Consider the following 12,632-nt stretch of genomic DNA (forward strand, 5'->3'; position numbering starts at 1 on the left):
CCCGCACAATCCCAGCCCCGGCCTCCGCTGCTATCCGCAGTCCCGCGCCCTCCCCTCCCCTCCCCCTGCCGCTGCCTGGCCCGGCCCCCCTCCCCTAAAGTAGTTCCCCGAACCCCGGAATTGGGGTTTGGAAAGGGAAGGAAGTACTTAGAGTCAGAGCTGGCCCTGCCGTTTGCGAGATTGCTCTCCATCTCCCACTCCCTCACTATTTATCTTTTGTGTGTTGTTTCCTTATAGAGAAGCAGCTGCAGCTCTTGGCCGAGTTGTTGAAATTTATCCCTTTGTGTATATTACAATATCCTCCATTTTTCCCCCTGCCCTCTAAACAACAAGCGTTTCGCCATCTTGGGCAATTTTTATTCCCGTCTCGCTCCCTTTTTTTTTTCTTTTTTTTAATATTTTGAGGAAGGGAAAGAAGCTACAGAAAGGCAGAGAGTGTCTGGGTAGGCTCAAAGTTTAGGAAGGGTTCAGGGGGTCATGTGACGTCATGTAAACTTTATCAAGAAATTTTCCCCAAAGAATTTTTGGTCAGTTTTTCCCCGTTTTACAGAAGCGTCTAGCGATAAATTCTGTGGTTTTTATTTATTTATTTATTTTGCAGGATCACAAAATATGTTTAATGTTTGGTAACAAGTGGAAGGTTTTTTGTTTTAATGATAGAAACTTTTATTCTATTTAGTATTCATCTTTTTTTGTGCATAATAGTGTTTATTCTTTAAGTATTTCGAATATATTCCTTTCTTGGTGTCATGATTTTTAAAAATTTAGCTTAGCTAATATTTACATATACATTACATTATATACATTACTTATACATAACATTACATATACATTACTTAGATTTTGTACCACCCACTTTTAATTAAATGAGCTATTTTTTGAGTATTTACTTATATTTAAAAAACTTGAAAATACCTCGAGGTTCTTGACACTTTTACTGTTTAGGAACAAACATTAATGTCAAACGATTGGCAAAAATGTGTTTAGTATACAGAAGGCAGAATTGACTTTTAAAGGTAATTTGTAATCTCTAGTTATAAAGTATCTAGTTATATAAATCTAGTTATAAAGTATCAGCTGTCATAAAAAATGATAAAACTAGTATTTTAATTTGTCTAAAATAGTTTCTCTTAAAAAAGTTGAGCTGGTCACATGACCATACTTAATGGTACATTCACTGATAGTATATAAATAAGAGGCACAGCAAATTGAATGTGAACGTGTAATTCTGACTCTAGTAGTCACTTTCAGTCAGCATATTTACATCTCTTCTAACAAGGACATGAAACTCTCTGTATTTAATTTGCATTCTCTTTGTCTTCTGGATTGGGGAAAAGCACTGACTACAATTAATTTTTTTTAAAGCTCATAGAAAAATTCCAAATACATTGGGAAGGTTTGTCTAATATGGGAAAGCTTACATTATAAATGTTGTGTTTTAAATTTCTGTAGCAGTATTCTTTGATGTTTTCTACTATTTATACAGGATTTGCTGTATGTACAATGCTATGTAGAAATCTTGACTGAAATGAAGGTCTGTCATTTATGTGAATTGGAGGTAGGTGGAAAATGTTTAAATAGTTAAAAGCACATAGAACAGATGGTTCTAAATTATACATGCAACAAAGGACTAGAAGATTTGGCAGATTATAAATGGCAAGCAACAGAGGATAAGCAGTTTAAGAAAATGGTAGTTAAGTACACTGATGTCTCACACCTATTGTAAACACTGTACATATTGTCACTGTGCCCTGTAATCAGGAACTCAAGATAACCTTAAGGCACGTATGTCTCAGAAAAAGTAAGATTTTACAAATATCTGAAACAAATGGTTGGATATAAAATTATTTTAAGCTATGGTAACAAAGAATTATATATTTTCTTAGGAAATCAGATTGCATGCTTTAAAAATAGGAACTTCTTTACAAGAATTTAATGTTGTGTTCATATAATGTTTAAAGATTAATACAATTAGGTATGTATTTTAAAATCCAGATAATTGTATCTGTATAGTTATTGTATATTAAGCTATTGTATATTAAGCTATATATTGTATATATTTACTGTATTAATGTAGTACATTAGCTGTTAGTGTTGGAAATAAATTTCTTACAATACTGTTGATATTAATTACTTTAAATATTATGGAATAAAAGGATGTATTTCAGTTTTGATATTTAAGATTTTTATATAACCCCATGATAATGACTTGGTTTACATCTTTAAGATTAAATATATTATGTAGTTCTTGTTTTTCTGGAAGAACCTGAGTATAATTTAGCATTTTCAAAAAATTTAGAATATCTTAAAATACTGAACTTTGCAGAAATTGTTTTCAGTTTATATAAGCCATTCATTTAAAATGTATATAAGCAGTAATGGAAAACTTGGAATTTTAATTCTGTTGCCCCTTTTCCCATTTCTTTGTTTGCATGTTTATTGTAGAATTGCAGTGTTAAGGAGCAGATGTTTTGCCAAACATCCTGATGTGTTGCTTTTTCTTATGGGAGTGCATAACTGTTCCTTCTGATGCATCAACATGACAGCTGGTTGATTTCATGGAGCTGCTAAGAAGCCATTAGTGGTGTCATTGAATTGAAACAGAACAGTCACTCCCAGCTTGAACTGCAATTGTTAATGTCTTTGTTGCTACTTTTGTGTTACTATATAAGATGTGGGATACCACCGTTGCATGGAGGCTAAGGATTTCTGTTTTATCTCATTGAATTAGTGGAAGTAGTACCATAGAGCATGATTTCTTGTAGGTTTCAAGGTTTCTCAAAGAAAGGGATTTTAAATTGTACTTTTCAGTTTTTGAACTTATCCTCCTTAGAAAACTACAGAAAGAAGAAATAGAGTATAAGGCAAACAAAGTATATGGTGATTTTTGACCCCTCCCCCAAAGAAATTACGGTATCAAGGTTCAGTGATTTTTCTTTTTAAATATACTTAATTTCCTGAGGGATTAATAAAATTATTTAGTTAAGAATTTGGGAGGGGGTTGGTTTCATAAAATTAAATATTTTGTGCAATAAAGCCAAAATATTGTACTTTATTTGATAAATAGTGACTCAACTGGCTTAATGTTTCTTTAAACTTTTATGGTGGGAGATAATCAGAAAAATAATTATTGGAGAAATAGGCTCTTTTGCTTTAATTTTCTAATAAGGTAAAATACTGTTTAAAAATTCTTACAAACTATTATCGAAATTATTCTTTTGGTAGCTAGTTAGTGATTTTTTTTAAAACTAAAATATTTTTATATTCAAATAACATTTTATTTTATTTTGTTTTTAGAGCTAGGGTCTTGCTGTATAGCCCCTGCTGGCTTCCATCATGCAGTCCTGTCCTGGCTTTCTGAGGGTTGGCATTACAGGCCTGCACCACAATGCTCTGCTTAGAACTTTCATGCATAGTTTCAAGTGTTTCTGTAGTATAAAGTGGTGTCGTCCCATTGGTGTGGGTTTTGTACTTTTTTATTTGCATAGTTTTGTTAGGAGGAAGAAAGGTGAGAAGGAGAAAAGAAGGAGTAGCATCAACAGATAAAGGCACATTAAAAAAAAACTGAAAAGAATTTAGGATGATATGATTTTAGAATGCAGTGTAGTTTATTATTTCATTGACCGTTTTAGTCCCGATATTTATTGATTTTTTTTTCAATTTAGATCTTTAAGTATATTAGAAATTTAAAAACTCTTCAAAGAGCATTAAATCTATATTTTAAATAATTTGCTTTCAAAAATAGACACATAAAATGTGAAATTGATCTTTGAAATACATAATTTGCTAAAGTAAATCCTGTTAAAAATTAGACTTCCTACATATGAACAGATTTTCAACATGTATGTTTATGGAGAGCCTTTGCTTTTAAGTCACTCATTACTGTCAGTAAAACCATTTATGTAATAAAGTTCCTTAAAAAGAACACTTTTTTTTGGTTGTTTGAGCCAAACAACCAGCCAGCCTGGAACTTGGAACTTGATATAGAGACCAGGCTGGACTCAAACTCACAGAGAGGTACACCTGCCTCTGCCTCCTGAGTGCTGGATTAAAGTCCTGAACCATACATACATCTGCTGACTGACTCACTTTTTAAAAATATTTACTTGTCTTTTTTAAATTATGTGTCTGTGGGGAGGCTTGGCATGTGAGTGCAGGAGCCCATAGAGGTCAGAGGTGTCAGATCCCCCTGGAGCTGGAGTTACAGGGTGTTGTGGGTCACCTGACATAGGTGCTGGGAACAAAACTCAGGTGCTTTGCAAGAGCAGTCTACACTCTAACTAAGTCTTTTCAGCCCTGTGACTCCCTTTTTAATGAGCATATATATGCATCACATATTTGTGTCAAGGAGGATATTTATACAAACCGAATTATGGCAAAATGAGTTGTTTATTAAATTATTTAAAAAGAACTCTCAATGTTTAGTCCAATTTTAGAGATCACATGGTAGTACCTGTAAGCATGACTTTGTTAAGGGAGAATAATTCTGGACAGAACGTTCTGTATGATTATAAACTTTGAGTCATAAGGTTTATTTGTTGACCGTGTTACTTTGAAACTATGAGTAATAAATATATTTCATTTGCAAATACGTAAGGAGTTATAAAATATTGGGAACATCTGCTGAAAGTAGGAAAATTTAATGAATTTACATTATTTTTAAGCCTATTTTGAGGGTTCTCTGATTTGTAGGAAATTATAGAGTTGAGATATAAAACAATACTACAAATAGGTTAAACTTATAAGTTGGTATTCACAATGTACTTTTTAAAAAAATATTTTATTACTTTTATGTGTATGAGTGTGTTTCCTGTATGTATGTGAGTGCACCTGTGTTGTGCAATGCCTCAGAAGTCAGAAGAAGGCTTGGGATTCCCCTGGAACTGGAGTTAAGGACGGTTCATAGCTGCCATGTGGGTGCTGGGAATCGAACCCAGGTCCTCTGCAAGAGCAGTCAGTGCTCTTAACCTCTGAGCCATCTCTCCAGCCCCCACAATGTACTTTTAAGTTGTAAGTCAAACACCCAGTTTTATAAAGTAATAGGATTTTATAAAAAAAGAGATTAAAATTGTCTTAATTCCACATATTGAATTTTCATATTTTCTTAAAATTGTTTTTAAAATAGTTTTTATTATACAAAATTTTGTTATGTGCTTTGCCTTTTGGATGCTTTTCATTCAAATAAAAATTGAGTTGTGAACATAATAGCAGTGAAAGTAGCATATAGATAAGAACCATTAGTAATTTTATTTACATCCATGTATATATAAGAAAAAGAAGCATTTAGTTTGAAGATAATTGTTGCACTGGTACTTCACCTATGTGTACACATAATTGTGTTTTGGTTTTTTGGTTTTTTTCTTTTTTTTGTTGTTGTTTTTTTCTGTTTTCTCTTCTTAACACTTTTCCACAAACATGCACTCATTAATCAGTGACCGTGCACTCCTGCTGAGGGCAGAGAGGTTCATCAAATTGGCAGTCAGTTTGGTGTAAAGAACGGTGTACTGAAGCTCTTAACTCACTGGGACATAAATAAATCTAAGGTCTTTGTATGCAAACCCTGGAGGTTAATACTGTATAATTCAATGTCCTGTCTTTGTTTTTATGATTGATGTTTTTAAATGTTTCAAGCTTAGTGCAAGTCTTCTAAGTAGATGAGGTCTGATTATCTGATTGGCTATAGTAAGAAAGCATTAGGTTGTCAGAAGGACTTTTGAGTATGCTGCAGAGATTTTTATTTTTTTCCCCCCTGCAAGATCATTGTCATATTGCCTGAGCTGTTATAGGAATGTACCAATGATTGACATTCCCTGCTGTGATAATGGACCTAGTGCATGAAATGCCAATAGTTTGGTCCTATTTGTTCGGAAGCTTACTGCTATTTGTATCCTTAACAGAGCTAACATGTAGAACAAGCAAAACTACTGGGGTTTCTCTGTAGAAATAGTGCTGGGATTTGGCTTTAACATGAATTGGTTGCATATTCATAATTTAAGAACAGCTGGTTACAGCAAGCACATAGTCATTTGCAAGCTATTATAAACCATTCCACTCACACACATGCAGCCTGTGCTTGGTGGTTTTTTTTTTTTTTTTTTTTTTTTTTTTTTTTTTTGGTTTCTCCGCAAATCTGGTCACTGCTGCTACAGAAGCTCTTCATTTTAGCTGTGTTTGCAAGACAGAACAGCTTCGATTTTAAATACAGTATTTAAGCCAGATTCTGAGACTAATGAAGAACGTTTGAAAGAAATAAGTGTAAAAGGTCATATTTTACCTGCAATATATGTAATCTTGGCTAAAACGCATCAGCCAACTGAAAACCTAGATTATACAACTGTAATTTTTGGAAGTAATGTTTTATAATTTTATTCATAGATAAATAATAGAATTGATTTTTACTTGATCATTTTGTTGTTTTTATTCTTATTAGCTACATATGGTTTCGGAAACCATAGATTGGTATTAATTAGCCTGTAAAATAACGTCTATTAGCTTATAAACTGTGTATAGAAAGATAGAAAGGCACATTGACAGGACTTTATAACTGGATTAAAGTAATGCAAAAGCTACTCTACTTTTCTGCTCTGGGGGGTCACTTACAGTATTGAAAGGTACTTATTAGTTTAGCAATAATAGCTTTCTGTATGTTGTCAGTACTAGCTGCAAAGAGAGAAAAGAGAACCCCAGTATTCCAAGCTTTTAATAATGGTGGGAAGAAAATATATTAAATGCTTTCGACATTCTTTTAGAATGACAGGGAGCTATGCTTTGATTTGTGTATGTTAAAATAAGTGCACACATGAGGGATTTATGATGATACCTTTATCCTGAGCTTTCCACACAATATGGTGGTGTGTTCACACATGTGCATGCACATGTGTTTGTCCCCATGCCCGAATGACGAAGTAGCTCTCAGCACTTCAAGGTTGAGGAACAGTCCTAAGAGTGCATTTTACTCTTTTTGACTTCACAAATGACTGGGTATGTTGGTAATAAAACAGAATATATGGCTAAGTTTAATCTAGCTGATAGTAGGTTGTCCTTTTTTTAAAATAATAAATTCAAAGGTTATTAAAGGACAAGGTGTTACATTTTAGTTTAGAGTTGCATAGGACCATAATTTTACGCAGTTAACATGGTATCATTTAGGTTACATTAGTCATTTTTGAACTATTCTATGCCCTTTCTTTCTTCCCCTTTTGACAAGTGTCCTTTCAGATAACTCTCTGTTCATTAGTATCTTATCAATGAAATGCATAAACAAGGAAAATAGAAGGAAGAATTTTTTTTTTTTTTTTGTTCCTAGGGATTGAGCCCAGGGTTCAGGTGAAGTAAAGTTTGATGTCTAGTTTTTTTCTACTTTTTGATAGTCCAGATGGAGAGTTTTCCTTAGTTTCACTGAAATAAAGGTTTGGAACTTTGTCTTTAGTTTTTATTATAACACATAATTTTATTTAGAAAAGAAGAAGGGTAATGGGATGAATTTTTTGCATATTAGGAACCCAGTAAAATAGAAAATTTAGTATTCATTTGAAAGATGAATCAATTCATCAGTCAGAATAGAAGTTTAAGAGACTTAGTACACTCTTATAATAGGGAAAAGAGGGGTCAGCAACTTTATTTCTTGCAGTTTATTTTGAGTGCTGTGTCTAACATGCATTTGAAGAGATATGGATAAAAGCTTAATGGAAGTTCAGAATACAGGTCACACAGATGACTCAGGGTAAAAGCTCTTGCTGTGCGAGCCTAGCAACCTGAGTTGCTATTGAAGTCAGGTGATTCTATGTAAAAAGTCAGATGCAGTGGTATGTGTCTGTAATTCGAGCACTCGTGTAGCAAGGTGGGAGGTGGAGACAGTTCTGGAATCTTGTTTACACAGCACATTAGTAGAAACAAGAGAGACCCTGCCTCAAAAAGAAGGTGGGAGGAGGAAACCAACTCTCAACAGTTGCCTTCTAAAAAAAAAAAAGCCTGCATTCACATGCACACATACAGAAATCTTTGAAAAATCAGAATAGGAGAGAGGTGGCTTCTGGTTGAAATAATTTTAAAAGGCTCTTTGGTTTAGTTAGCACTAAATTAGATCAAGAAAAATGAGTAAACTCTGAATATTCAGAGAACAGGAAGAAAAAGGTCCAACAAAAACATGTCAGTATGAGCCCCCTGTCAAACACATATATTAAAGAGATTCCACTAGGAATCTGGGAGTAGTTCTGAAATTTATTTTTAAGATCATCTCAACGTAAACCTTTCCCACTAGAAGCACCACATCATGGGACCTTTCTTTCTCCATGCTTTCAAACTGACTGGCTTTCTCTGAAGAAAGTAGGTTAATGAGTTTCAAATCATCCATTCATTGATGGGCTAGTTTGTAGAGGCCAGGTTAAAAGCCACAGGACTGCCCTTTCTGGTCAACGGTTTTCAAATCTTTGGATGTGATTAACCAGAGTTCCTCCCTTTCCTTTTGGATCTCCTCTGCTTGAGAGAGAGAGAGAGAAAGAGAGAGAGAGAGAGAGGAGAGGGAGGAGAGAGAGGAGAGAGAGTTGAGAGAGGGTCTTTCTGTAGACCCAGCTATCCTAGAACTCACTATGTAGACCAAGCTGTCCTCAATCACACAGAGATTGTCCTTGCCTTCAAGTGCTGGGGTGAAAGGCATGTGCCACCACACCCACTGTGAATATTTTTCTTAAATTCTACTGATGATACCTGTGAAGAACATGTATTTAGTGAAGAGTTATTTCTCATGTCCTCCTCCTCCACTTGGTGGTGACAAGCTAACTTTCCAAGGGAATTTGATGGTATCTGCTTGAGAAACATTTTCCTTTCTTTTGGGCAAGACTAACTGAATGATCCTTCATAGATACCCATAATGACAAAAGACAACAAAACTCATAGTTCTTACTTTGAGTAGCACCAATACTGAATTTCACTAAAAATGGACATCTCATTAAAAATAGAGAATAGCCAGGCATGGTAGTATAAGCCTTTAATTCCAGCACTTGAGAGGCAGAGGTAAGTGAATCTTTGTGAGTTCCAGGCCAGCCTGGTTTACATTGTGAATTCCAGGCTAGCCAGGGTTAAGAGTGAGACTTTGTTGAGAGAAAGAGAGAGAGACAGGGAGAGGAGAGGAGGAGAGGGGAAGGGAGGGAAGGGGAGGTGAGAGGAGAGGAGAGGAGAGGAGAGGAGAGGATGAGATAGTTTAGCGACTGAAGGTTCCCACCACCAAATCTGATGTCCTGAGTTCAATCCCCAGGACCCATATTGGAAGGAAAGAACCCATTCCTTCAAATTGTCCTTTGACCTCCACCTTTGTGCCATGGAACATGTGTGCACATACATATGTATACACATGCATGCATAACAGAATAAGTAAAATGTAATTAAAAGGCTTTTAAATGGCATGAAAAATGCAAATAATAAAACATTCAAGCACAAAAGGTATAAAAAGAGGTTGTACACAATCTTTTGACCAGTAGATACCGGAAGAGAACATGTAATTACTTTGGACAGTGAGGTGAAAGCGCTCTTTACCCTTCCCCTTCCAAAAAGCCTCTTGATAGGTATATTTGCTAAAACTCACAAAACAGTAGAATTGCTTTGGTAACTGTAAATGTTTTTGTATTATTTGTGAAATGGGAAGATAGGGAAAAGGGCTAAATACAATGTGACTAGAATTTCACATTTATTTATTTTATTTATTTTTATAGTTCAAGTTGGCCTCAAATTCACTATGCAGCCCAGGCTGGCTTCAAACTTAACCATCCTCCTGCCTCAACTTGAATACAGAAATTTACTTTTTTTTTGCATAGTGAAGTGTTCAATGTGAGTGAGTCCTTGCACACACGTGATATGTGTGGAGGTCAGAGGACAACTCTAGCTTCCACCTTATTTGAGACAAGGTCTCTTATTCACTGCTTCAAACACCAAGCTAGCTGGCCTTGCGGCTTCCAGGGATTCTTCTGTCTCCTCCTCTTATCTTACTATGTAGGAGGGCCATTATTACAGACACATGCTGAGTAAAAATGTTGTGAAAGAGGAAGAAGAAAGTTTGGAATATAAAGCAACTTGGAAAAGAATAAATATTTTAAAGAGACTATTGAAGAATGATTTTGGATACTCATTTTCTTAATCCCAGCTATACTTAGTAAATCTACCGAGGAAATTTTCATTCCAAACATATTATATGTAATGGACACATTTGAGGTATAAGAAAAGTCTGTATTGGTATTAACATGTTTATTTTCACTTAAAATTTTTCAATTAATGTATGTTATATAAAAATCAATGGGTTAGGGCTGAAGAGGTGGGGCAGTCGTTAAAGGCTAAGCCTAACAAAGCATCTAAATAAATGAGTTTAATCATGACATTTTCATGCATGTGTGTGATATATCGTGCTCATCTTAACCATGTACATTACCGTCTCTTATTCTCCTCACTCCTCATGTTGGTCCTTTTCCTATAATGTATAACCCCCTTTTACGCCTTTAAAATTTTTATTTTAAAATATATTTCTCAGTATTTGGGGGACGGTATTTGGGGTTCACTATTGTAGTCCAGGAGTGCCTGGAGCTTACCCTGTAACCCATGCTTTTCCTACCTCTGATTTCAGAGTGCTGAGATTACAGGTGTGTATCATTCACATTTGTGTCTCATGCCTATTTTAAAAAATGTACAGTTTGTATATAAAAAAAATGCAACTTTTTTCCTAAATTTGGTTTAATTCACTTAATATGGTCCCCAGTTTTATCCATTTTTCTGTGACATGCTTTTGTTCTTTATGACTGAATAATATACCATTGTGTAGATATACCACATTTTCTGTATTCATTCACCAATTTAAAGGCATGTAAGCTGACTCTGTAATATGGATATTTTGAGTAGTGCCATGATAAACTTAGGTGCACAGCTATCTCTATTGTTTGTGAACATTGATTCCTTTGAGTGTATGCTCAGGAATGGTATAGATAGATCTCATGGTAGGTTTTTCCTTTATTTTTTTGAGGAACCTCCATAGTAATTTTCATAGTGACCATTAATTTATATTCCTACCAACATTGTATAAGAGTTCTGTTTTCCTTCATCCATGCCAGCATTTGTTTTTGTGTTCCTGGTGATAGTTATGCTGACTGTGATGAGATAGAATCTCAATTTAGTTTTTATGTGCATTCTCTAATGCTAAACTTGTTGAACGTGTTTTCATACATTTATTTGGTTATTTTGAGTGAACCGTCTAGTCAGTTTATTTGCCTATCTGTGTGTGTGTGTAAGTGCTCTCCACCTTGGTTTTTGAGACAAGATCTCTCACTGGAACTTGTGGCTTGAAAATTGGACTAGACTGGCTAGCCAGCCAGCCACAGGGATCTGCCTGCCTTTTTCTCCCCAGTGCTAGTGTTATAAGCATGCTCTACCATACCTAGCTTTTCATATTGGTTCGAGCTTGAGCTTAGGTCCTCATGCTTGTGAGGGCAGCACTTTACTCTCTGAGCTACTTCCCTAGATCCCATTTGCCCATTTATTAATTGTATTATTTGTTCTTTTGCTGTTTGCTTTCTTAAAGTTTTTATATATTCTGGCTACTAATTCTCTGTCAGGTGAATAGCTGGCAAGGATTTTTCTTAAATCTTGTGTCTGTCTCTTCACTCTGTTTTTTTGCCTTCTTTATTTCTAATTTGATATATTCTCTTTTTAAATATTTTATTATTTTTATTTTATGTGTATGCGTGTATTGCCTGCATGTAGGTATGTGCACCCGTGTCGTACAATGCCCGCAGAGGTCAGAAGAGGCTGTCGGATCCCCTGGGACTGGAGTTACGGACAGTTGTTAGCTGCCATGTGGGTGCTGGGATATGAACCCAGGTCTTCTGCAAGAACAACCAGTGTTCTTAACCACTGAACCATCTCTCCAGCCCCTAATTTGATGTATTCTCATACATTAATTCTTGCTATTTCCTGAGCTATTGGAGTCATTTAGAAAGCCATTGTTTTCTGTATGTTGGGCTGGAGAGATGGCTCAGCAGTTAAGAACACTGGTTGTTCTTGCAGAAGACCCGGGTTCGAATCCCAGCATCCACATGGCAGCTAACAACTGTCCGTAACTCCAGTCCCATGGGATCCGACAGCCTCTTCTGACCTTCATGGGCATTGCACGACACGGGTGCAGTTACGTACATGCAGGCAATACACACATACACACAAAATAAAAAATAATAAAATTTAAAAAAGAGAAAAACATTGTTTTCTCTCTTTTCCTCTAGCAGCTTCAAAGTCTCAGGTATTACATAAAAGTCTTAGATATATTTTGAATTGATTTTCATACACAATGAACAGTAGGAATCTAGTTTCAGTCTTTCACAGGTGAATATCAAGTTTTTCCAGCAGCATTTGTTAAACTCGCCAACATGTTTTTAGCAACTTTGTGAAGAATCAGGTGGCTATAGCTGTGTGGTTTTATTTCTGAGTCCTTTATTCTATTCCACTGTCTGCATTTCTGTTTTTGTGCCAGTACCATGCTTCTTTTGAACTCCAAGTGTTATATGATGTAAAATCAAGCATTGTGATACCTCCATCATTTTTCTTTATGCTCTGATTACTTTAGCTAATTGGGTTATGGTGGTTTTTTTTTTTTTTTTTTC

General features: G+C 35.3%; 1 protein-coding gene across 1 annotated transcript in view; it reads left to right on the forward strand.

Annotated features, from left to right (window-relative positions):
- LOC103728727 (bromodomain adjacent to zinc finger domain protein 2B) overlaps window positions 1–12,632 on the forward strand; it is a 186,261-nt gene that overhangs the window by 4,138 nt on the left and 169,491 nt on the right. The window lies entirely within an intron of this gene.

The sequence above is a fragment of the Nannospalax galili genome, unplaced genomic scaffold (genome assembly GCF_000622305.1).
Source record: "Nannospalax galili isolate Female #2095 unplaced genomic scaffold, S.galili_v1.0 scaffold92, whole genome shotgun sequence".
Classification (NCBI taxonomy): Eukaryota; Metazoa; Chordata; class Mammalia; order Rodentia; family Spalacidae; genus Nannospalax; species Nannospalax galili.